Here is a 25,500-nt window from a genome sequence, read left to right on the forward strand (position 1 = left end):
AGTAAAATCCAAACAAATTTAGAAAGGAACAAGGAAGAAATAATATATATATATATATGAAAGACATAATAAATGCCAGCTAATAAATGGAGGAGTTAGAGAATCACCATTTTGCAACTGTGACAGTAATAACTGGCTCATGCAAGGCTCATCCACGGATGCTAAAAGTAGGGGGTAGAAATTTAATGAAGAGCACAATAGTTACCTAATCTCAAAGTGTACCCCCACATTGCCTATTATATCCAAATATATTTTTATTTGAAATAACTCTAGCACTGAAATGTGCTAGCAAAAAATGAAGATTTCAGGCTTGCCACACCAGACTCACCAAATCAAAACGACTGGGATTAGATCTCAAGAAACTACTTTTTAATAAGCACATTAATAAAATGTCATGACCACTGACTTAGTGCTTCCAATCTCTGGGCTGATGAGAACTCCACTCTTGTCCTCTCACTGTGTTTTGGGTGGGCTGGAAGGCTACTGCCAGGTATCAGAATCACCAATTTCATTTTCTTTTGATTCTGATTTTGATCTGATCATTTCAGCCCAGGGTGACATGCCCTTTATTAATTCAGGCCCTTGTGCTTGCTGCAAAGCATCTTTGTTTTTGCCAATCCAGCAACAAAGAATTCACGTTGCTAAACATACAGTGTTCTACTTTTTATCCACGTGGTTTTAATTAAGTTTTAACTAATTTCTTTTATCTTGTCATGGTCATTATGACCCTTCAAGTCATGTCACATTAATAGGTCAAAACAGCTCTCTTGGCACAAAGCCATTATGGCCTGTCTTGCTGAATTAAAATGGGGAGACCAATCAACATGGATTTTGTTACCTTCTTTGATAATTTATGTTACAGGTAAGCCAAGGTGCAAAGAAGGCAACACATAGCAGCCTGTGGCCTCTGCTGCACATACAGCGTATGGAAGTATTACAGACTTTCAACATTTACATACGTCACCAGAGAGATAAAAAAAACGAGGTGGCGTATTTTAGGGAAGCTATTGGTTGCAACCCAGTTGATCCATCCCAACTCAAACTTGTTCAAGAGGTTTGTTGAAGTCTCTATAATGATCCTATTTTTCCTAATATCAAGTTGACATGTGTCATTACACAACGGATTTTTTCCCCCTGATTCATGAACTTGTTTAAAAGAAAGATTTTACAAAGGTCAACAAGTGAAATCATATTTATCCAACTGCTATTTATTGAAAAGAATGAAAAGGAAACTCACCTGGGAGAATCTGGAAATAGAGTCAGCACAGGTAGAAACTACATTTTGGGAAAAACAGTCCCAGGTAGGTTGGAAAGGACAAGACATGGTCCTACTGCTAAGAACAAATGCTGACTACTTGGGTATGTTTAATGCAAGCACTTTTGAAGCCTCTTGCTGTGCGAACTCTCAAGTTACCATGCAGGACAGGTCTGCTAAGCCTCATTAAATCCTTCTGCTGATAGATATTTTGGCACTTACTCACCAAGTGGCCTGTGTGTGCAGTTGAAGAGATCCCTAATTTTAAAAATATGATTCTCATTGATTAATCTTTCCATCTGTCTATCATTTATTGAGCATCTGCCATAGACCATGCACCATGCTGAGTCCTATACCCACACTAATTTAATTCAAACAGTAATCCTGGGAGGTGAGTGTTATTGCCCCTATACATAATGAAGGTACGGAGTTTGCTGAGTGAAGTAACCTGCTCAGCTTGTCAGTAATGGATCCAGATTTGAACCCAGGTTTCTGACTTCCAAACCCAGAGTGTCTGGCTCACTCTAGTGCTCTTACAAAACCCCATTAAGAGTGATGAGTCCCACCACATCTTATTAGTACTACATGTTTATGTCTATTTGCTGCTAGATTGTAAGTCCCATGAGGGCAGGAGTTGTGTTTCTATTGGTCACAGCTGTATCTGGAATATATCTCAAGGCATGTAGTAGGTGCCCAGTGAATACTGAATAAGCAAGTGAGTCAGTGGTCAGTGTTGTACTGAAATCACCACTGAGCTCCTGTCATAGTGGAATCTTTTCTTTAGACTTGGATCACTCTCTTATATTCATTACATCTTTTCTTTCTCTCCTCTGACCTTTTGTCCATTGGAACCTATAGCCAATGGACTAGCTGAGGCTCAGATGCAGGTTGTTCTTATATCAGCGTTCACCTCCTTTCCTTCTTTGACCATGTGTTTAATAGTGTACAGGAGGCTTCTAGGTGTGGCTCCTATCAAATCATAAGATGGTTTCCTTTCGTTCCTTATTTTCCACCCCTAATGCTAATTTTTAACTGGCTGAGGCACCATGGCTAGCAAGCGCCATCCTTGGATGTCTTGCTCACTCAGCCGAAAGCTGCAGCTGTTCCAATAAGCAATTTGATGTTCAGCACCTGAGACTGGCTCCCGCCTTCCAGCAGGACTGCAAGCTCAACAGAAAGTAGGAAAGCATGAAAAGGTTTCCTGGCTCTTTCTCTCCATGCAGCAAGGAAAGCAACATAAGTTGAGGAAGGATATTCACATTCTGGACATGGAGAGCTGGCTCCTATGTGCACAGTTTCAGTTGAACTGCTTTTGATGGGGTCCTGGGAACTCAGAATGATTCGTTTATCAAGGGCTATGGAGGAAAGACTGTCTAAGAGATGGTTTTGTTATTGTCCTACTCTCTGTCCTAACTGGTATGCTGGTAAATGTGGTTTTCCCTCCAACAAAGCCTTGATTGATGGTATTTGCCAATTTCTGTGGTGTAAATACTCCCATGGTGGCTGATTTCAAGCTAGCAACACAACATCATTGCATTCGTAATGGGGAAAGTGCATGACTGGCACCCATAAACTGGTACATCACTGTCTATCGTGATCCCATTAACCCCTACATGGAAACAGAGTGGTGCTAGGGTCCGAGCCAGGCCTGAGATTCCCCATGGGAGACAGTAGTGGGTGGTGAGGCCCTCATGAGTGGTGAGGCGCTAAACATTGGATTTAAAGTGAGGCCGAGGGCTAAGCTGGTGTGTGTGGCACACGGACAAGTCCCATGAGCTAGACAGGGCGCAGACAAACATTCCCTCTGGTGGGCCAGGGCTTGTGGTGTGCTGGAAGTCAAGGTGAGTGTCTTAAACCCAAAAGTTCAGCACCAGAGGCAGATAGATTGAGAATGGCAACCTTGGGATCATCTGGATGACCTTGGATATGCTACTGAAACTCTCCACACTTTAGTTTCTTTAGCTATCAAATAAGGATATATAATAATATTTCTTACCTCAGAGAGATTTTTGTGATCACAGATTATTATAATATACATATAGTGCTTAGCATGGTGCCCAGCACAGAACAAGTGCTCAATGTATGGTAGCTGTGAAATTGGGCTGACCTGAGTAAGAGTGGCTGGGGCTGCCTGGGCAATGATCTCCAACCCTGGGAGATGCTTGCAGCTTGTCGTCAGGGCCTGGTGGTCTGCGTAGGGAGGTCTGTGTGGGCCAGCTGTCTTCAAAGGGCCAGGCCAGAGGTGGATCCCTCAGTGTGACTGCTGGTGAGAAAAAGAATCCAAACAGATTTTGATAATTGACAGTAGTTTTGTTGCCTGCTTTCCTAACAGTTCAGAGAAAAAAGGTCATTCTTCTCTTTGTGACAGGTTGTGCAGAATGTCTTTAAATTGGATTTGGGAAGAACCAAGAGGTACATCCTCATGTTGAGATCATGTTAAAGAAGAGATTAGAAACTGTGTACATATATAAAAGGAGAAGAGGTGAGAAAATGACTGTACTAGAGGGTGAAAGTTAACTCTGAGCTTCCTGGCAGTTCAGGGAGGAAATGTGTGTGTGTGTGTGTGTGTGTGTGTGTGTGTGTGTGTGTGTGTATAAAATATTTATAAGATGTTACATGGCTCTCCTTGTGCATGCCAGTTCTTCACGAGAGAGCATCTACTCTGTTTTTGTTTTTGTTGACCTCCAATAGATTGTTTTAATCACAGAGAGCCAGGAGTCCCCATGGCTACCAGTCTTTCTGACTTTTGCAGAGTCCGTAAACTTGAGAAAATCAACCACTGTGAATTTATTACGCCTTTTCTAGGATGTACATTGTATCTTTTAATAGACGTCCACTTTTACTCCTGCCCTCAATCTATTCTTCAAACAACAGCGAATGTGATCTTAACATGTAAGTGGGGCCAGGTCATTTTATTGCCTAAACATTGAAATGTCCTGGGAATTAAACTAAACATTTGCTGTGGACCACATCACCTCACACAATCTGCCTCTAGCATCATCTCCTTGTTCTGCCTTGCTCTTGATTTTGTAGTTCACGGCTTCCTCTTTTCTGCCACTGGGCCTTTGCATATAACCTTCCCTTGGCCTGGAATGACTTTCCCCCTCTTCACAGCTGGCTCCTTCTCTCACTATCTGTTGCCTTCTCAGTCTTTCCAGAAGGCAATTTCTAAAGAAGATATCACCCCCCCCCCAGTCTCCCTCTCAGCTTCTGTTTTGCTTCTTGAATTGGCATTTGAACAAACTATATTTGGTAAGATAAGATGAGGAAATAACTTTGTTTTTCACCTACCACAGCTTCAAACCTGCTTGGGAAGGATTTGCCAAGGATGATTTTGCAAGCAAATCCCTTGACTTTTACAATAATTTTTGAATATTAAAATCATCTTGTGTTTGGATATGAACTAGTGCAGTCCATGTTAACATCAAAACTTCAGTGCCTCATCCAATTTAAGGTGTTTTCCATTCTTCTCAGCTCAAGCTTGACTTAAGGTCCTGCTGACCGAAAGTAGGAAGGGGCACTGTGGTCTGATTTTCCATTTGTTAACCTTGCTATTCTGCTCCTCACTGGGCTTCTATTGGTATTTTCAGAGTCAGGCTGAAGAGAAGGGATGTGGGTAGAAGGAGAGCCTAAGGTCTTCTTAGGGAGCTGGGCTATTGGCTGCACCCCCTTGACTGTCAGAAGTCCTCCGTCAAGGTAGAAGAACGATCGCTGGTTCTTCTTTGGCTCAAGACCCCTCCCCGGAGGCCTCCCTCCTGCTTTCTCTGCCCCGGGCACATGCTCAGGGCTCCCCTCTCGCATCCCTTCCCCTCTGTTCCTTCTCAAGTGCTTTACTCCACACCAACCACTCATGTGGTCTCACTCCACTGGGTGGTCCTTTCAAGATGAATCAGGCCAGGTGGCTTTGCACAGGATCCCATTGAAAACATTAGGCATCTTGCCCTGTACTGGGAAAATGGAAGTTCCCATGGCTAGGATACTCACCTGAACCTAGACTCCTTGATGGTGTAATTGGCCTACTGTGTGGGCTAATGCTCAGACACCCCTTGGCTATGAGCCATTACTGTCGGTGTTACTGTATAGAGAACTCTGCCCAGTGCACTCCTCGGAGGCGGAGACAGAGACGGGTTGCAAATGTGTCAGAGGCAGATGATTCCGGCACTCGACCTGCCGCTGTGAGGATAAAGCTTGGTCTGAACCCTTTTACCCCTAAGGTTCCCTTGCTGTTATTTGGTCCCACCAAATCCATGACCTTCCCCAGGAGTAATCCTCTGGCAAGAAACGCTACAATGTTCCAGAAGGACAGGCCGCTCCAAGGTAGCCCCCTCCCTTTGCTCCACTAGCACTACCAGATCCTGCCAGCCTCTTGCCTTTGGACTTTTTCTCTGGTCTCTGTGCACCAGGATACTAGAAAGCTCCCCCTAAGAAGTCTGTAATCATGCACCACTGTGGTGCCGTGGCAGCCCTGCAGACTAGAGAGCCTCCTCACCCCCTACCTGTAGTTCTGCTCCTTAATCTTCAGGCTCCCCCGATAGACACAGGTGGGGGTAGCAGGTGGACCATGGGTCACAGGACTGGTTTGGGCTGCCTCCTAGGAAATCCCGAATTTGTGATCTACAGTGTTATATCTTTTATTAGAATTTGCTGGAGGAGCAGAATGCAATTTTATTTATTTATTTATTTTATCACCTAATGTTCTCAGCTTTGGGCTTTGATCAAAATTCTAGGAAAACACCAAGAATCCCATTTGATATTTTATTACATTCTATGTTATGATTCTATTTATTTTTGTCAGGAGCTCAGCTGAACTGGAGTCCTGAGCTGCCAGGTGCAGGAGTACTGATTAAAGCATCACGGAGCCCAAGTGCAAGTACCAGTGAAGCCTTAATGATGGCGTCAGCCAGAGGCTAAGCCAGAGAAGGTGCCGCTCCCCCTGCTGCTCATTCCCCATGGGATGGCGTCCTGGTGGTTGAGCAGCGACGTGGGGATTGTCTGGTTGGCGAGGAGCGCTGAACAAAAGGTTCCTGCTGTTTCATAGACCCTGGGGTCAGGGGGAAGGGAGAGGGGAGGGCTAAGAGTGGAAAAATACTGGATACTCAAAGAATAGAAAAACTTGCCTTTTCTTCCCCCATGTAGAGGTTTTGGCAGAGGTTCCTGAAGTCTCTAGTTCAAGGCCTTGGATAAAAGAATGAAGGTGCAGGGCTAGGAATGCAAATACATAGGGTGTGGTCAGAGTCTTTGACTGCAACGTCCTTCAGAACCTGCGATGTGCTGACTGTCACCAAGCCTGGGGTGGGGAGGATGGATTCCCTCCATGCGGCCTGCCAGATTGAGCCTTTGTAATTGCCTGTGGTGGGTCCAAAAGAGTCACACATGGTTTTTTAACCAGGATTCAGAGTCCTCATTTTTATTTCTGTATTCATTATCCTTCTTCTCTAGAATGATGTTAGGTTTTCTAGTGCAAGGCACAGTGCCTGCCCCATGGCACGTGTTGATAAGTATGCTGGGCCAGCTGGGTACCGGGAGGAGACCCTCTCCTGGCCTTCAAGGAGCTTCATCTGTGAGAGATGAAGCATAAGTCACAGAGCTTCAAGGGGCAGCCCATGCTTAACCTCCAAGAGTCATTTATTATTATTAGAGGAAAGAAAGAGTGCAGAGATAGAGAAGGGGAGGCTTCAGAGGCGGAGCATGCATGGCTTGAGTTAGTGGATTCGCAACGGAAGGGATTTGGAGAGGTGCAACTCAGAAAATGCCATTTGGCTCATAAAGTTTACGTCAGACTCCCCCACACTTACTAGAGCCATCTGTCTTGATATCTCCCACTTCCCAGTGGAACACTTAGAGCATGCAAATATCTGCTGGCAGAGCTTGAAGCTCCCTACCAGCACCAAATGAGGAGGAAAAGGAGAGGGTGGTATTTTGGGACCCAAATCCCGAATCTCATTTAGTCCACTCCTCTTTCTGGCACGGACATGGACACTTCATTTCCTTGGGCTATAGATCAGTGCTTGTATTCTTTTCCTCCAAATAATTTTTACTGTCTTTTACCCTCTGCCACTGTTTCATGCTTCTTCTGGATTTTAACCTTCTGTTTGTTGAATGAGGATGACAGCATATTCAGGGTTGTGCAAATGCACAAAGAAAGGAGATTTGCGAATACACGGCCATCATGCCTGTATTCTAGGAAGCTTCTGTCTGCCCGGTTTGTGAACCTTAGTCCTCCCATCCTTGACTGTGAGTGCTGGGCGTGGGGGGTGGGGGCTAGTGCTCATTGTTTCTTAAGCCATTGGAAAGTAAATCAAGTAGAACCACCAAATTATAGAATCCAGCATCAGAGAAGAACCTTTTAAATTCCATTTGTTAAAAGCAAAATGTATCTCTGGGGTAGATGAGTCTATATAGTTTAGGAAAATTCCTTGGTAGGCTTTCTAGTTGAAGAGCAAGCCCCTGCTTACCACCTCTCCACCCCACCCTATGCATATACTGGCTCAGTAAAGATGAGGTCAGTAGACACTAGAATATACTTGTGCAGGAAAATAAGGCTGGATTTTAAATATTCAATTGCAGACAAGACAAGAAGTTATCAGGGGCTCAGGAACGTGGTGAGGGGCTTGAGAGGAACCTGTGTGCTTTGAAGGCTGCAGAGGCAAAGATGGGCACAGAGCCAGAAGGCATTCTCTGTGGCATGGAAAGGAAAATACATTTCTAGGGGTTTGATGCCTGATTTTCCATTTGAAGTTGTTTTCTGCTCTATGCTCCAAATGCACCTCCACCAACTCCAAAACTTCAGTAAAAATCAGCTACTCACATTGTCGTGTGTTAGTGGTACTCTGGGGAATAAATCCAGGGTGGCGTTCTGTGTGCCAGAGGGTCCACTTGGTTCAGGTGAGGATGAGGCATTGGGGTGGACTGACTCAGGCAGACGGGAAAGAAGAACACACCGTAACATCCACTAGGTAAGAGGAAGGCGGCCCTTGAAGGTGAGTAGGCAGACGTGATTTTGAGTTCACTTTAGCGATGAATTGCATCTTTGGAAAACCCACATTTGATGAAATGCTTCGTTGATTGTCACCCAAATCACTGATAAAGAGCAGCAACAGTCTTGAGGAGGCTGCTGGTCCATGGGGGGTACAACAGGAGAGACTGGCTTAGAGATGTACAGCTATGTGCCAATCAGAATTCTCTGGGTCTTGGCAGTCACCTGGCTACAAACTGTCTAAGTGTCACCTTCACCAGCCACACTTCTCCAATTAGCCCAGAAGGATACTTGGGTGTGTTTTATCAAATATATCTGGAAACCAGATGTCCCATGTCTAATAGGTTTCCTTTACTTTCTCAACTAGGAACATCATTCAAAATGAGAACAGATCAATCAGATATGATTGACTTTTCCTAAGCATGCTGCTTCCTTTTGGCTGTATTTGATGTTCTGAATATCCCAAACCTGTTTCCTACTAGACTTCTCATCTGTCTGGGCTGGAAGTGACTGCAGTGATGGATCATCTAATCCCATAGCCTCATTCTGCAGGAGACCCTGAACTTCGACTTGGCTAAGGTCACACACTGGTAAAAAGTAGGGGATTGAATTTAGCTTGTAATAAACATCTCCTTCTTGGGTTTTTTGCTACATGCTATTTGGGGGAGGAGATACATATACTTTGTAACTCAGCTGGTCTTTGCATGTTAGCTTTTAAAATGTGCATATACTGCTACATCAACCAGAGCACAAACGCCTCTAAGGACAGGCACAGGTAAACCAGAGGTCAGGGGTTCTACTAAGTGTCCTACACAGCACAGGACTGTGCCCTAGAGCAAAGATTTATCCTGAACTCCTCTTAGAATAAGTTTATTATTATTTGTATCCCCCTTCGTATTGTGTTCCCTCTTTGCTCCAAAGAACTCTGCAGAGAACACTCAGAGAACACTCCTGTGTATCTATATTCCACTGAAATTATTTAAGATTTTACTTCCAAGTAACTGTAATTTCTGAAGTTCTGCAATAATGAACTAGATCATTTCAGACCGATGTTCCTGCTGAGGACTAGAAAAGCCAACACCTAGAGGAAGGCACTGGAGAGGCTGCCAATGTGGGGAGAATGTGGGGGTCCAGGCCCTGTGAGGAGGGGAGACCGTGAGAGGTGGGCTTCCTCCTGGGGGCAGCTTTCTCATGCCACAGGGACAACCACGAGGCTGAGGAGTGACAGGGGCTCTGACAGTGCCGGGGGTTGGGGACTTTGGGTGGGGATCCTGTAGGACTGCGATGGTTCTCCATGGGGCTGTTTTTGCCCCTTTGGGGGACATTAGAAATGTCTGGGGACATTTTTGGTTGTCACAATGGAGGGAGAACTACTGGCTTCTAGTGGGTGGAGGCCCGGGATGCTGCTCGGCACCCTTTGACGCAGGACAGCCCCCACAACAACAGATGCTCTGGCCTGAAATGTCCACAGCCCCACGGCCGAGAAACCCTGTTAAGAAACCCTGACTGGGAGTGAAAGAGAACTAGAGATAAAGTCCAGCTTCACATCACCCAAATCTCTGAAAGTCTCTGGTTGAATTTTCAGCCTATGTTCCTGACAGAAGCAAATGTCAGTCCTCCATGTTTCAGGATAATGTTACCCAGAGCCTCAGATATATACCAACGGCTGCTCTCAAGGTGGGATGGGGGGAAAGGGGCCAGTGTCAGGGGCTAAGTTCCTTGCACTGTCCACTAGTAGAATGTGCATTTGCATTAGACTTTAATAAATTAAGGATGAATGTGGTAGTCTTGAGTAACCACTGAAAGAATGGTGCTATATATGCATTAAATGTATAAAAATATATTACAAATCATATATCCTTAAGATATATTATAAATTGTACATATAAATATATATATTTAAAAACTGAGGAAATAGTATATTCAAAAGGAGGCAGGAATTTAAAAGAAAGAAAAAACAAATAACAGTATGGTAAAATTAACCCCAACTATACTAGCAGTACAGTAAATGATATCTATTCTCATTAGAATGCAAAGATGTTCAAACTGAGTAAAAGAAACAAAAGACTGATTCTTTTGAAACCTCCTGACTATCACAGCAGCAAATTATCACAGAATAATATTTCTAATGGCTAATGTTATATTGAATGATTTCTGTTTAAGCCTTTTACATGTGTCTTGTCACCTAACCCTTGACGGTTCTATTATTTTCATATAGATGAGGAGACCATGGCACACTAGCTTGATGTCACATGGCCATTACATGACCGAATGAGGATTTAACCCAGGCCCTCTGTTCCTAGCACTCATGTTGTTATCCACACGCTAAATCAACTGAGATATTAGTTAGGACTGTCCTGTGTTTAATGGCATTTCTGGGAGAGTTTCAATGAATAGTATTTTGTCCTACAAGTAATTAAACGAGATTCTCCAGAACATATTCCCTTATTATTTTGTCCAGATAACAGCTCTGTCTCTGTACTTTGAAAAAACAACAATGACAATAAGCACTTATTTTTGCTAACAGATCTAAAGGCCATCTGGTTAGTCCTGCTGCTATGGGACAGCCTTGGCTGATCTTGGCTGGACTCACTCATGGGTCTGTAGTCGCAGAAAGCTCAGCTTGGGGCAGGCTGGTCTAGTATGGAATCAGCATTTCTCTTGCCTGTTTCATGCAGATCTTCAATAGAGCAGACTAGCCCAGCCTTGTGTTTGAGATCCAAGAAAGTGCATAGACACACCCAAGGCCTCTTAGAACAGGCACACTTCATTTCTGCTGCATTTTATTGGCCAAAGCAAGTCACAAGGCCAGCCCAGATTGGGGGGTCAGAAAATAGAATCCACCTCTTTAGAGGAGGTGCTAAAATTTCCCACTGCCAGGAGCATGTTCATATGTAGGGATGAAAAAAATCAAGGTCTTTAGGGCAATCGGTCTACCACACCAGCATATTGGCAGAAGAGAATTGGTTTTGTAAGTCAATCAAAGGAACTTGGTCAATGGCAATGTGGTATCCAGGGAATGGCAAAGCTTGGTAAGTGGCAGCTGAGCAGCAGGGCAGATTTCTCCTTTTTGTGTACTTATCCCTATTGGCTTTTTAGCCACATTTTCATACAGGATTCTTTGGTTGCAAACAACAGAAATGGGTTCTTCTTGCCTTAAGCAAAAGGGGAGTTTGCTCAAAGTGCATAGATGAGTTCATAGGTTTGACTAGACGTTTGGAGATGAAGGCTCAGGAATGAAGGCATTTCTGGAGTGGGTGGGGAATAGACGAGGCAAGAACAACACAACAGTCTTAGTTGGAAATTGCAGTGGATGGACGAACTTCACCCATTTTAATATTTTTTTTGTCACTTTATTCAAGGTTCACATTCAAGGTTCACAAGGGGCATCTAGTTGGCCTAACTTGAATTAGATTCCCTCCCCATGGTTAGGGGAACACAGGACAGCCCAAGTGACATTCCCACTAGGTATATTCAGTGGAAAGTTAATACCCAAAAGATAGCATAGGCACAATTCTCAAGGGAAGTGAAACAGGTGCTGGGAAGCCGAGACTAGCATACATGTACTGTGTCCTTTAAAAAGGATTCCAGGTAGCTTTACTATGATTCATGAAAGAAATTTAACATTGGAAGAATGTGTACATAGGGACAAACAGACTGGGAAGAAGGATAAGATATAGGTAATTGTCTTTGACTTGTGAGTCTAGTGCTGGTTCCTTCTTCTCTGTTGTTCTTCCCTACAGTGTGCATTTACTACTTTTTAAATAAAAAATAAACTTTATCTTTCAGATGAACGAAATGAGGAAAGGGGAGCCCTTTTAATGATCCGAGGACATAATCACTAGTTGTTCTATATTAATAACAGGAGCATATGTTTCTCCTGACATACAACAACTGTCTTATAGATTGAACTCTAAGCAGAAACAACAAAGACCAAAGGAAAAAAATATGAGAAAAGTAAAAACCCACCCAATCGGGAAAGGACTTTGCCTGTGGGTTGGGTGCAGAAGGAAGCAATTACCCTCCATTTTCTGCCCGAGTCGTCCTTTGCACTTTGATGCTTGTTTCGTCAGTAAGGTGTTTCATTATTTCTCCTGCGTAAAAGCCCCCTGTGCTGTCATGTGACGCTGAAGACTCTGGTTTGCGCAGATGTGTCTCAGTGCATGAGACGAGTGAGGCTGGTGGGCCTGTGGGGACAGAGGATCCTTTTTCAGAGTTTGAAAGAAGAAAAAAAAAATAAAGCCTTCTACCCTGCAGGCATGACAGCATCCATTCTTTCCTAGTCGGGAGGTCACTCACCTCTGCGCTGTGTTGGGGAAAATCTTCATCTAATTCCAAGCCTTAGGGTGGGTCATCAGACCCCCTGTCTTTTCCCAGCCCTTCTCTTAGTTTCTCATACCAGTTTTCATAATCAAATTTCTCTGCTCCCTTGGACTTGCTGAAAAGGAGTTATGAGATCTCTCCATCATTTGCCATTTTCCTAGGCCCTTCCTCTGAAGTTTTCCTATTTTTGGTGTTTTTTGCTTCCTCTCAATGTTAATTCTCCACAACCTTTGTATGTCTGGGGAGTTCTGTCTCTGCCTCTGGGCCTTTCTCTTTCTATCTGGGATTCTGTTTTAGTCCATCCATCTATCCAACTGACCACAGCTGAAGTCACGAACTGCAATCAGTCCCGGATGCTGGTCACGCAGGCTCTGGTTCTGCCCCCAGCCTCTTCGCCTTCGCGTGGGCTGTTGCCTGCTTCCCATCATGCTCTTGGGGAACTGCCTGCTCAGAGCTTGGACTGTGCTTTTCCTCCTCCTGCCAATAGGCCCTGCTTCCAAAACCCAGATTAGAAATGATGGGACATTTAAAAAAATGAGTCTGTGCTATCTTGGCATTTCCTTTTCCAACAGCAGATTTCTTATGCTTTGATACTTCCAGAGTGAGAACACAAATTGTTAAGTGGATTGGCGGGGAGGGTGATACTCGGAGATAAAGCTTTCTCCTTTCAGCTCTTGCTGCTCTCTGTACCTGCTTGAGCTCTTCTCCCTCGGCACTGAGAAGGTCTGTTTCCACAACACGTTTCGCCTTCCAGCGAGAGGCCTCCTGAAGGCCAGGGACTCCAGGCCTTTGTGCCCACTAGGTTATCAACACGTGTATGGATTAGCAATCCTTCTCTCCTGAAGATTTGTCTTTAAGCATAGCCACCCGCTGAATGTGTCCTGAGATCCTCTGTGGTTTCGACTGGTCCCAGCTGAGACGAGCAGGAGGAGGGGCAGGCTAGACGGAGGAGGGCCGAGCCCGGACCCCCAAGGTCAGCGCCGGAACGAACGCTGCTAAGGTAGAGCAGAGTGAAGGATCCCTTCAGTCCTCCCATCTCCACTCTCAGTGATAATGAAAATGCTGATATTGGTGATAATAGCGGCTAATAATTGATACTAATACCACCTAGCAGGAACTGTTCTAGATGCTTTACATTTGCAAACTCATTTTGTTCTCATAATAATCCTAAAATGTTTGTCCTCTTCTCATCATCCCCATTTAACAGATGAGGACATGGAGTCTGAGAAGCTTGTGGTCATGCTGCTAGTAAATGTAGAACAGAAATCATGAGTGGGCAGGCTTGGTCTCATAACCGCCAACTCTCTGGTGATCCCCAAATGCTTGTCTCTGGGACGGGCTGGTGTCCTGGGTTCCAATGACCACGACCTCCTGGTTCCAATGACCACGGCCTCCTTGGGATGGCTGGGCGCCCTGGTGCTTGTGCTCCCCCATGCGCATCTGAAACAGCTCAGGAATGATGCTGGATGGAGGCCTGGGAGCGAGGGGAGGGAAGGAAGGCCTGGGATGGGGGACCTACTCACAGCCTGCTTCTGCTCCTCCCCCACAGTCTGTGTCTCCTCCCTCAGCAAATGGCACCCCCTTCTCCACCGGGAGCCAAGGAGTCTGAGAGTTTCTTCCTGCGTCTTCTGCCTTCCCTCTGAGTCACCATGACTTGCTCCTCTGGCTTCTTACGTCTCCTGCCCACCTTCTGGACCCTTCAGCACTCTCGAGGGCCACTTCTCCAGCGCCCTAATGGGTGTCTCCATACTTAGACCAGTGTCTAACCCCCACTTGTCAAAACACTGGCTGCTGGGATCCTGCCCAGATTCTGACTCCCTGGGCCTGGAGCAGAGCCTGAGAACTTGGATTTCCAACAAGTTCTCACGTGCTAATCTGTTCTCTTTATCCAGAGGATCCTTGTGCTCTGAACCTGCCAGGGCTCCCCATTGTTCTCAGGAGAAAATCCCAACTACTTAGCACGGGCAATAGCTGACTTACCTCTTCAGCCCCCTCCTGCCTGCTTTGTGGGTTAGACCATGGCAACACAGAACTGCTCCTGACATTGCCCCTAAACCCCCAAGACTGCTGTTTCCCACCTCTTCCACATTGCTGAAAACATAATATAGCCCTCCCCCCCTCATCCATGGTTTCAGTTTCCCACCTCAGCCATGGTCTGGAAGCAATTGATGCTCCTTCTGACATCATCAGAAGGTCAATAAGACATTGCAATGCCTATGTCATTCACCTCACGTCATCACATCGTGCAGGCATTTTATCATCTCACAGCATCACGAGAAGGGCAAAGACAATACAACAAGGTACTTTGAGACAGAGACCATGTTTGCATAACATTAAATTGTTATATTTTATAACAACCATTATAATTGTTGTGTTTTATTATTCGTTACTGTTTTGTTAATCTCTTACTGTGCCTAATTTATAAATTTAACCTTATCATAGGTATGTATGTACAGGAAAAAACGAAGTGTATATAGGGTTCAGTATTCTCCTTGGTTTTAGGCATCTTCTGGGGATCTTGGAATGTATCCCCTCAATTAATCCCCTCAGTTAATAGCCACTGTACCTGGTAGCTATTGTTACTGTAGGGTCAGAGATGATGTCTGTAGAGGTTCTATTGGAGGCAGGGTCTGACTCTTCCCTGAGGTTACAGTCTCAAAGATCCCCCTGCATGGTCTGGCTGCTGCTCTTAATTCCCACAGACCCACTGTGCTCCTTGGTCTGACTCTCCCTGTTGCCCGGGCTGGGCTAGCCCCCTCTCTTTTCCTAGTCCTTCACCCTTGGGTATAACTTCTTTACAAGTATATGTGGGCTGTCTTGCCCTAGGGTTTCAGCCCTGGACAAGTTCACTATGGATGCAGTGAGACCAAGAAATGACAATGGAACATTCTTGGGGTAAAGGGTTTATACTTGGCTTTATTCTCCTGGTGGCAGGTTGAACACTAGTCATGTCTGTATCCAGCAGTCTGCAGATCTGTAATCCATCTCTGTATCTACCTCTGCCCAGAGCACTGGGTGGAGCTCTTGATATAGTGACTCAGTCAATAATAGCTTATTGCCTATGGGTGTGGAAGCAGTACTGTAGCAGTAGGCCAGTTACATCATCAAGTGGTTTAGGGTCAGATGAGGATCCTGGCCATGGGAACTTCCATTTTCCCGATATTCCACTCCTCCGGGATTCTCGCCTCACGATCTACACGCTTTCAATCTTCTGCAATGGTTCCTGTGTGAAAAACTGGAACATTATAACCAGATTCAACAACAACAGAGGGTAAAAACATGCAGATAATAACAAAAATTATGATAAAGATAACAAAAATTATAATCGTCCTCAAGCCTGAGGAGGTTATTCCAGCTGTATTCAAACCAGTTCTACTTAAATGAGTTCATGACTCACTCTTTCTACAGGAGAAATCAATCTTCTGCAATGGTCCCTGTGCAAGAAAGCTGGAACCTTGTAACAATAAAAATTATAACAATAATAGTCTTCAGGCCCAAGGCAATCAGTTGCACCAAGTGGTCATCCCAGCTGTATTCAGATCAGTACCAGTTCACGATTTGCACTTTCATGGGAGGCCAGCTTTCCCATCTCTGATCCAAAAAGAACAATTCCATCCCCCCTGTATTCCAAAAATGCAGGAGCCAAGTTATTGACTCTGAGGGCTTCTGCGGAAACCAGGAGTCCAAATCCACAGCTCAGCCCAAGTATAGGGGCAGAGCACCGAGTGATCCATGACCTGGGGAGGGGGCTGCACCTCCCTAAGAGGACCCCATGGTTGCTATGTCTTTATTTTCTATACTACACTGGGAAGGCTTTCTGCAGAGGAGGAGTTGGTGGATCCTGACCAAGGAAACTTCAATTTTCCCTTCAGGGGCCACCCAAGATGGATGAAATCCAAGCTTTGTGGGGGGTTGCATCTTTTGGGGGTTACCTGCTAACTGTGCCATGCCATTGATCCAATGAGTGATCTTGGCTGGATAGGATCCTCATCTCTGCAGCCTGTGTCCCTGCCCCTTCCAGGGAGAAGCTTCCCGATAATTGCCCAAGTGATTACTATTGTTATTGTCTCATGTGCTCTTTTGCTGCCAAACCAGTGGGAGAAGCAGGTGCGGGAGAGAGAACTCAAGGTGCATTTGAAGAAACTGTGGTTGCAGTGTTGTTTCCTAATTTGCTCTTTTCTTATGATCCAGGTGAATAGTCTATACTTTAGAAAAGAACTATAGTTCCCCAGAACACCCATATGTCAGTACTGATTGAATCCCCTGCCCCCTCTCCAAGCCAGTGGGCAAGTCCTTGGGTTTCCCTGGAGGCTCCTGTTCCCTCTTCCATGGAATAAGAACTTTGGGGTCCATGAATTCTAAGGACTTGTCCGTAGATGTCCTTAATCCTGTCATTACTGGAATTTTGGCTGTTGGTAATTAACTTGACCTTGTTCTCTCTGAAGCCTCAGGCTAAGCCTGTGCCTTGAGCTAAAAAATACAGAATACACTATAGCTGGGTAAGCAGGAGAGGAGTTGGCTCTTAGGAAAATCAATTTGGATTTAGCAAATATTTGTTGAACCCCCTATGATACACCATTTCCTGAGTTTGATTCACCTACAGACACACAGCTTCTTCCTTAAAGTCTGTCTTGCACCAAGATGGCTATGTAAATAAGTAAATAAATAAAGCAGTTAAACAGATAACTAGACTATTTGTCCTCATGACCCTCCATAACCAGTTGCTTTCTTTACTGTCCTTTAATTGAATATGCATGTTTGATTTAGTTTCTTGGTCCTTTGGTTTTCCCTGAACCCACAATCTGAACATTTGCTTTTAGATTAAGACATTTCACAATGGTCTCTTATTTAAATACCTTAATATGACTCAGGGAAGAAGTCCAAATAACAGAGAATCTAGAATCCACCCACAGAAGCTCAACTCAAGTCCCTTGTAAAGCCAAGCTGTGTGAATTGCTTTTTGCTGAGCAGCAAAGCTTCCTAGACTCAGAGACAGATTTTACCTGCTTTGGTGGCTCCCTTCTGGGCAGAGAGCCGGTGAGTTTTGGGGTCTTTCTTCTCCACCCAAAGCATCTCCTAGAGGTAACAGCGAAGCAATCAGGTGTAAATGTAAATGAAGCAAAAACAAAAAAACAAAAAAGGTAAGACAGATTCCTCTTGCAGAGCCTCCCATCTCACTACTCAGAGTCTAAGGGCACCAGTTTCCTCATTCCCTCCCACTCAGTAGGCGGCCTTCCTGCCCCTCCCACCGTGGGTGGGTGGGGGCAGCTGCCCCATACTGTCTGCTATGTTTGTGTGCCAGGTGTCTGCTTGATATTTCTACCTTTTAAATCACATACATGTAGCTTTTGAAGAAAGGGTCCATAAGCTTGGAATTCTTATTTGCAGCTTTTGGATTCTCATGGTGGTTGATACAAGAATTCAGGAATGAGCTGTTCAGCTATCACAAAGGATAGCTGTTTGGACTGTTATTTAATATTATTCAATATTGCCCCAGTTCAGCAGAGGAGCCTATTTTCCAAATCTTACCCTATTATCAGTGTCCTCTAGGTAGGGCAAAAGGAAAAGTGGGTTTATAATGAATATGATGCTTTGCATTACAGTGCATGGTACATGGAGGTCACCTGTCAAATATTAGCTCTTCTGTCTGATATTATCAGATATTATCCTAAAGTATGCTCTTTCTATAGAGTTTCTGAAGCAGAGGTTCTAATCTTAGTCCATGAGTGTGGTGAAAAAGAGCACTACCATTATTTTCAGTTATTTTTAACTGAAATTTAGCCTGTCTTTCAGTGATGCATGTGAGTAACAAACAGCACCTGTGACTGTCATTAGATGTTCATTCACATTCTATTACAATTGAAATGTGCTTATGTTTATTTACTCCTTCAGTTAGACCCACCACTCATTACTGAAGGTGTCAACAAAGAAGCATGTATCAATTTGACCCCAAAGTTGTGTTTTTTCATCTTTTTGGTAACCATAGTTCAATGTAATTGATTTCTTTTGTAAGCTTATGCATTTTATGCATCTAAGAACATTATTCTGAGAAGGGCTCCATAGGATTGGCCAGATGGCCTTAATATTGGCACATAGACTAAGGACTTTTTCTGATGATGTTCTTCTGTTTATATGGTTTATATGTTTCTTGTTTGATCTCTTTCTATTTAATATCACATAGCATACTTATATATCTCTTTCTTTTTTTCTCTGTCTCCCTTGTTCCCTTTCTCTTGGTAAAATCAATACATGTTCTTAAAAAGTTTCAGGGAATAAAGAAAAATGAACATTATCTAACTATATTCATTGTCAACACCTTGGTGAACTCTGAGAAATATTTATTTATTTTGCATACCTTCTTATTTTAACATATTTGTAATTTAAGTTTATAAATTTGTAAGTTCAGTTTGCATCATGCATCATCCTTTTTTTTTTAAATTAGTGACATATTGTGTGTCATCCTAGCTTGAGCTTGCCTCCCCCCACCCACACTTGTTAACAAAGTTAAAGATTATATTGTTGCTTATGTGGTTTGAATTATGTTGACACTTCTTTGCCTTCTGAAATTAGGTGAAATCTGCTGTCCTTGGAATGTATTTGGCTTCTTTAGATCCATTCATTTTTTGTTTATATGTGCTTTTGTTTCTTGAATCTTTACAGCACTTTCAATAATGTCTTCATTATTCTAATAGGATTGACTCTGAGGAAATTGTAGTGGGAAATTTGAATCCATGACAGCTTACTAGGGGAGGTCATTGTTTTGTAGACACACTGATTCCCTTTCTCATATAACCACACTCCAGGGCTCTGCTATTGTTGGAACTTGGGTAAGTCACTGGGGTGAATAAAAAGCATCTCTCTCCTGAGACTGCACTGCATGGAGTTTAGGGAGAAATGAGTCCAGAAGACTTTGCTTAAAGCCATTCACTCACTTAGGGACCCTGAGAGGGACAAACTTCATGAAGCTTGGTTTTCCCATCTGTAAAAATAGAGTAAGGTTAACACCCATTTTTCAGAGCTAGTTGTATGGATCAAATGAAATACTGTAATATGTTGATGTTATTTTATTAATAACTATTAACTGACAGGTTTCATATAAAATGTGGTGGGTGATCAGATGAAATATTATGAACTAATCAAATAACCCCTTTTCTGTGAAGATATCTAATTCCCCCCAGGTGGTTAGTTGCTCCTTGTCTTCTGTGTCCCCACAGTACTTTGTTCATGTCACTATAGTAGCTCTTGCCACACTGTATTGTCATTTCTGGCCTATGTGTCTCTCTCCTTCTACCAGGCTCTGAGGATAGGTGTGTGTCTCATTCATTTCTCTATTCCTAGCACCTAACACAGTACCTGGAACATGATAGGTCTTCAATAAGTGAATGAGTAGTGAGGCAAAGAAAAGGTGCAGCAGTTTTGACCTACTCTACTTACAGATACTACTCTAGGCAGGTAGAAGATATTCAGAGAGACTGGTGGTGTGGGAGGGCTGAGTACTGGGGGACTGATTAGAGCTATAGGGAGAATTTGGAGAAGGCTTCTTGTGGGAGGCAGAATTTGGGTTGAACCTTGAATGTCATTTGTTTATCAAGTGTGCTATAACAGATATATATAGATACAAGGTTTGCATATATTTTCATAGGAGCCTCAAAATGCATCCAAATGCAGTGTGCATGATATTCAGTGTGCATGGCTTTGTCTGGTGAAGTGAGTCTCAAGGGAGCACCGTTAGAATTGCTCTCTGGTATTAAAAGACAATGCACATTCTGGAAGCTCTTTGTTGCTTCACAAACCCGATCGTTGAAAAACTCAGCATTATATATTTGACATGGAAACCCTCTCCCCCAAATTCTATTAATTAAGATAAAGGCTAATCTGCTGTAAGAATGATAAGCCCAAATCCCAGGATTTAAGGATGGTAAGTTGATCGCACTCTCAAGGAATATTTCTGAGGTGAGCAGCTGAGGCTGGTACACAGCTCCACTTCATGAAAACCAGATTCCTTAGTTTCATGTTGTTGCTCTGTATTCCTCAAGGTTTTCTCCTCATCTGCATGGTCCCTCTGTGGTGCAGCTCGAGGGGAGGGAAATATAGGATCTCTTGGGCAAATGGCCTGGAGATGGTGCAGAAGTTCCACATGCCATTGCTATTCACATCTCCTTGGCAACTTAATCATACACTCAGCATGCACACTTAGCTGCAAGAGAGCCTGGGAAATGTAGTCACAACCTGGCAATACCCCAGTTTAAATTCCATTCCTGTGGAGGAAAGAAGAGATGGATTCTGATGGATAGCCATCAGTGTTTGCTAAAGGAGGACTGTACACAAAATGGTCAGCCATTTATAAGCATTTATAGGGAATTTTTGCAAACATTTAATCAGTCTTATACGGCAGGTTTCAGCAATACAAAGGTTCCAAGTCATCCAGAATACACAGGGTGGTACGGGTTCTGATGGTTTCTCTAGTCCAGTTGTTGGTGGGGTGAGTTAGTCTTGGTCTGTTAGGATCCATCCAGAACGTCCTTTTCTCCCCATATAACTCCTTGCCCATTTTCACTCTGTTGCCCTTTCTTTAAGCTTCTGCCTTTTCCCAGTGTCTTGCCTTAAATTTGTGCTGTTAGTCAATCTCTGCCCTACCTGTTCTCCCTGCTGGAAAAGGGTGTGGGACAGAGTGCAGAGCTTCACATCCTGCCGTTAGAGGGGGTGAAAGAAAAGAGGTGCCCGTGGTCGGTTCAGGGAAGAAGGCCTTAAAGACATTTGACCTTTTGCACTGTGAGGGCACTCCTACTATGCAGCGTGCTTAGAGTTTGTGGGTTTTTCTCTCTGAGTTACAAGGCACAGTCCTCTCTTACAGGCAGTCCCTGGGGGTAGCAGAGAAAAGGTGATAGAAAGAGGAAAGAAATGCCTACTCAATCACAATGCAAAGAATTGATGAATGAATAAGTGGGTGAATACATGGGATTTTTTTGCCTTGTCGCTGATTCCCCTTTGTGCAGGATCCAGTGGGATGGTCCCTTCTCCTATGTGGCTCCCAGTCTAGAGGTGAAGAGAGCCACTGAATTAGCCATTCTGTGTGACCTGAATTTTACAAGGGTTGAAGTACAAGCGGTTTTGATACCCGTAGTTGGGTGGCCTAGGTTGGCATGGGGGTGTGAACAAGTTCTTCTTTTCAAGTGAGGTTCAGGCTAAAGTTTAAATGACATGAAAGAGTTAACTAGACAAGAGGTGGATGAGTGGGTGGGGTGGAGGATGGGCACAGGAGAAGAATATTTCAGGAACAGAGAAATGGATCACAAGGATCCTGAAGCAAGGGTGAGTGTGGCCCCTTAATGGAACCATGAGATATTCACTGTGGCTGGAGAGCAGGAAATGATGGGGTGAGGGCACCCCAAACATGTAATTCTCTCCAAGGAGTTTGAACTGATTCTGAGGGCAAGAAGAAACGATGGAAGAATTTTAAGTAGGCAAGTGATATGAATAGATTTGCACTTTAAAAGAAATCCATCTGGAATCAGAGTGGAGAATAAATTGGTAGAGGGAAGGGAAAAGGGCAGAGCAGACAGCTATTGCTGTGAATTCAGAGTGAGTGATGGAGGTGGGAGAAGAGGGGAGAAAGTCTCCAGGGTCTTCAGGGTCTGTCTAGAGGATGCATCAGAGGCCAGATGAAAGAAGTATTTGTCCAGGGAACCTAGCTCATGGAGAGGTGGAATCTGAAGACCCCTAGCTCTGCCCTGCACTGCCGCTCTCTATCAGTGGGTGATGAGAACAGGTCTTCCTGTGATAGCCAGTGCAAGGGTTGTTACAGATGAAGAAACTAAGGCTGTGAGTGTGTAAATAATAAGCCCAACATCAAACAGAAGTGGCTGATCAGGACTCAAACCTGACAGACAGACCAAGAAAACCATCTTTTTCCATTAAATCGGTGTCTGGGGAGAAGCCCCCATGTGGCGCTGCCCCTGAGCCTGCTGGGCATGCATCCTCCCTGGCGTCCTCCTCCCTAGACTGCAGCCAGCTGTTACACCCAGGGAGTGTTTGGCTCCTTCTCTTTGACTTACAGAGCACAATTTTCTCTAATAGACTTAGTCTTGAGAGGTAGCGTGATGAAGAGGGGAGAGACATACTCACCCCACAAAATGGAAATTGTGGCCATCCTGGGATTTGGAGAGTGGACAGGGCCCAGAAAAACATGAACCAGGAGGTAAGAGTTGGATCCAACCATATGGCAGAGCAGAAATAGCAGGACTTTGAATCCGGGCGATCCAGGATGTAAGTCTAGCTTGTACTTATTAATGACTGTGAGGTTTTTACCCATTTGTGGGGAAAATGGAAGTTCCTATGGCCAAGATCCTCACCTGACCCTAAACTACTTCATGATTTAATTGGCCTGCTACTAGGCTAATACTTCCGTATCCATTGGCTATGAGCTATTATTGACTGAATCACTATGTAAAGAGCTCCGCTCAGTGACCTGGGCAGAGGCAGAGATGGAGGTGGATTACCGACCTGCAGACTGACTGCTGGGTGCAGATGTCATCCTAGTGCTTGACCAACTGCTGAGAGAATAAATGCGGGTATAAACCTTTTTATTCCATCCAATTACATTCCATTATCATTTCTTGGTCTTACCAAATCCATAGTGAACTTTCTTGGGGCTGAAACCCTCAGGAAAGACACCATTTGTACAAACTTTTTGAGCCTCAGTTTCTTTATCTGTAAAATGGGCATAATGATACTCATAATAAATGGTTTTGAGGTAGATGACCCAGAGTATGCAGGGCAGGCATCTGGTATGTGGTCAGTACTGAAAGCACTGGGTTCCCTCTTTTCAGGGTGACTACTGATTTAACATCCAATGGGAAGGTGTGTGAGAGGGAAAGGTGGTGCTATAATAATTTCACTGGGACAACAGGTGAAAGCTGGAATGGTCCCAGCAGATGGGGAAATATGGGCAGCCTGCTCAGACCCCACTCTGTCACCAGAGCTGTGAAATCACTGCTACATCAATTCTGTCTGGGTCCAGATTTCTGCTGGGTTGTTAGAACTCTTCATTCCTTCAGGCCGTTCATTCATTCATTCATTCAGTAAATAATGCCAGGTCCAATGGTAAGTGTAAGGGAGGCAGCAGTTAATGAGACCCATTGCACAGTACTCTGGAGGAGTTCAAAGTTTGATGGAGGAGGCAGGCAGTGACACCACAACACGATCACTGTGATCTTAGGAGTGATGGCAGTGAGCCTGGAGGTGGGGCATAGATAAATGGAGTTCGGGGGGTTGGAAGGGTCCCTTGAGATTTACTGCTTTCTTTCCTTTTATGTGCAAGGTTACTGAGGCCCAGAGAGGTAAACCTATTTGATTAAAGTCAACAGCTAATTAGGGTCCACATGGGAGACTAGAGCCCAGAAGGTTTATCCTGATGAATGATATCTAAGATACTGCTGCCACAATAGCTCTGGCCAACCAGAGCTCCTCCCTGGCCTCTGCCCGCTTCCCTATCTTGTCCTCCACTGGGCTCAGCTCTGGACCCTCTCTCCTTTTTTACTTACTTCCTCTCTTCCCTTCCCAATTGTCTGTGCATTTGGTTAGATACTATGTGGGATGCAGACATGAATCAAAGAGGTTCTAGCCTTTAGGGATGTGGATGAAATAGCAAATGCAAATGCAATAAAGAAAAAAAGAAAAAAAAGAAAAGGCAGAAAGAGAAATGTGCACTGGTAATTTAAAAGAAGAGGGGAAAGTAATGTGCACTGTTAATTTAGGATGATTAATTCTAGTGGGGGGGATTTGCGAAGGCTTCTTTTGGAAGGTGGCACTGATGCTGAGCCAAGGCCCTAATAGGAAACCTTTTCCGTAGGTGGAGAAAGGGGAAAGGCAGGCTGAGATCAGCATTAACAAAAGCATGGAGAATGAAGACGCACTTCGTCTTTGTGATTATTGATGGGTATAAGGGGCAGGCAGGTAGGGGGCAAACACATTAGGTTTGAGGAATAATGAGGTAAATGAGTGTGGTCTTAAATACCTTAGAAGGCAAGGCCAGGTTGGGGAGACCATGTGGTGTAGATTCTACAGGGACCAACATAGCTTCATGCAGGGACCAAAAGTTAGGAGTTAGGCTTCAGTGGGTTTGAATCTGAGGCTCGAATTTCTGCTTGCTGCTTGGTACTAATATGTGATGGGACTTTAGGTGTATTACATAGCCTCTTTGAGCTGAGAGTCCTAATAGATAAACAAGAGGAAAAAAACCTTCCTTATTGAGTGATTGTAAAGACCATGTGTTATGGATTAAATGTTTGTGTCCCCTTCCCTAAATTCATATGTTAGAATCCTAACCCTCACAGTGATAATGTTTGGAGGTGGGGTCTTTAAGAAGTCTTAGATCATGAGACTGGAGTCCTCGTGGATGGGTTATAACAAGAGACAGGAGAGTTTGCTCTCTGTCTTGCCAATGGGTTTCAGCCCCGGGCAAGTTTGCTATGGATTCAGTGTGACCAAAGAAATCGATAGCAAAACATTCTTGGGGTGAAAGGGTTATACCCAACTTTATTTCCAGGTGGCAGGTCAGTCACTAGAATCCCATTCACTCAGAGCGAGTCTGCATGCAGCAAGCCAGTCTCTGCCTCTGGGCCCCTCTGTCCACACAGCTGTCCTCTGGGCCTCTGTCCTCGGCGCTGCCACCCCTCCAGCCTCTGCCCTGCTCTCCTGCTGCCTTGCAGCCCTGCCACCGTGTTGCACCCAGAGCCCTGGGCGGAGCTCTTTATATAGAGTCAACAGCCCTGTATTGCCCACAGGTGTGCAGTGAGCTAGTCAACCTGGGCCAGGTGAGAATCCTGGGCACAGGAACTCTCATTTTATCCACATTCTTTCTCTCTCTTTGTCTGCTGTCTGCCACTGAGCATACATTGAGAGTACGGCCATCTGTAAATCAGGGAGGGGGCTGTCATCAGACATG

General features: G+C 44.4%; 1 long non-coding RNA gene across 3 annotated transcripts in view; it reads left to right on the forward strand.

The window, feature by feature from the left end:
• Positions 1-3,435: 3,435 nt before the first annotated feature.
• LOC108405861 (uncharacterized) overlaps positions 3,436-25,500 on the forward strand; it is a 121,654-nt gene continuing 99,589 nt past the window's right edge. For all 3 annotated transcript variants that reach the window (XR_012131791.1, XR_012131790.1, XR_012131792.1), the window contains exons 1-2: positions 3,436-3,737; positions 6,051-6,275. This is a non-coding gene — a long non-coding RNA (uncharacterized lncRNA). The remainder of the gene's footprint in view (positions 3,738-6,050; positions 6,276-25,500) is intronic.

This window comes from Manis javanica, chromosome 5 (assembly GCF_040802235.1).
Source record: "Manis javanica isolate MJ-LG chromosome 5, MJ_LKY, whole genome shotgun sequence".
Classification (NCBI taxonomy): Eukaryota; Metazoa; Chordata; class Mammalia; order Pholidota; family Manidae; genus Manis; species Manis javanica.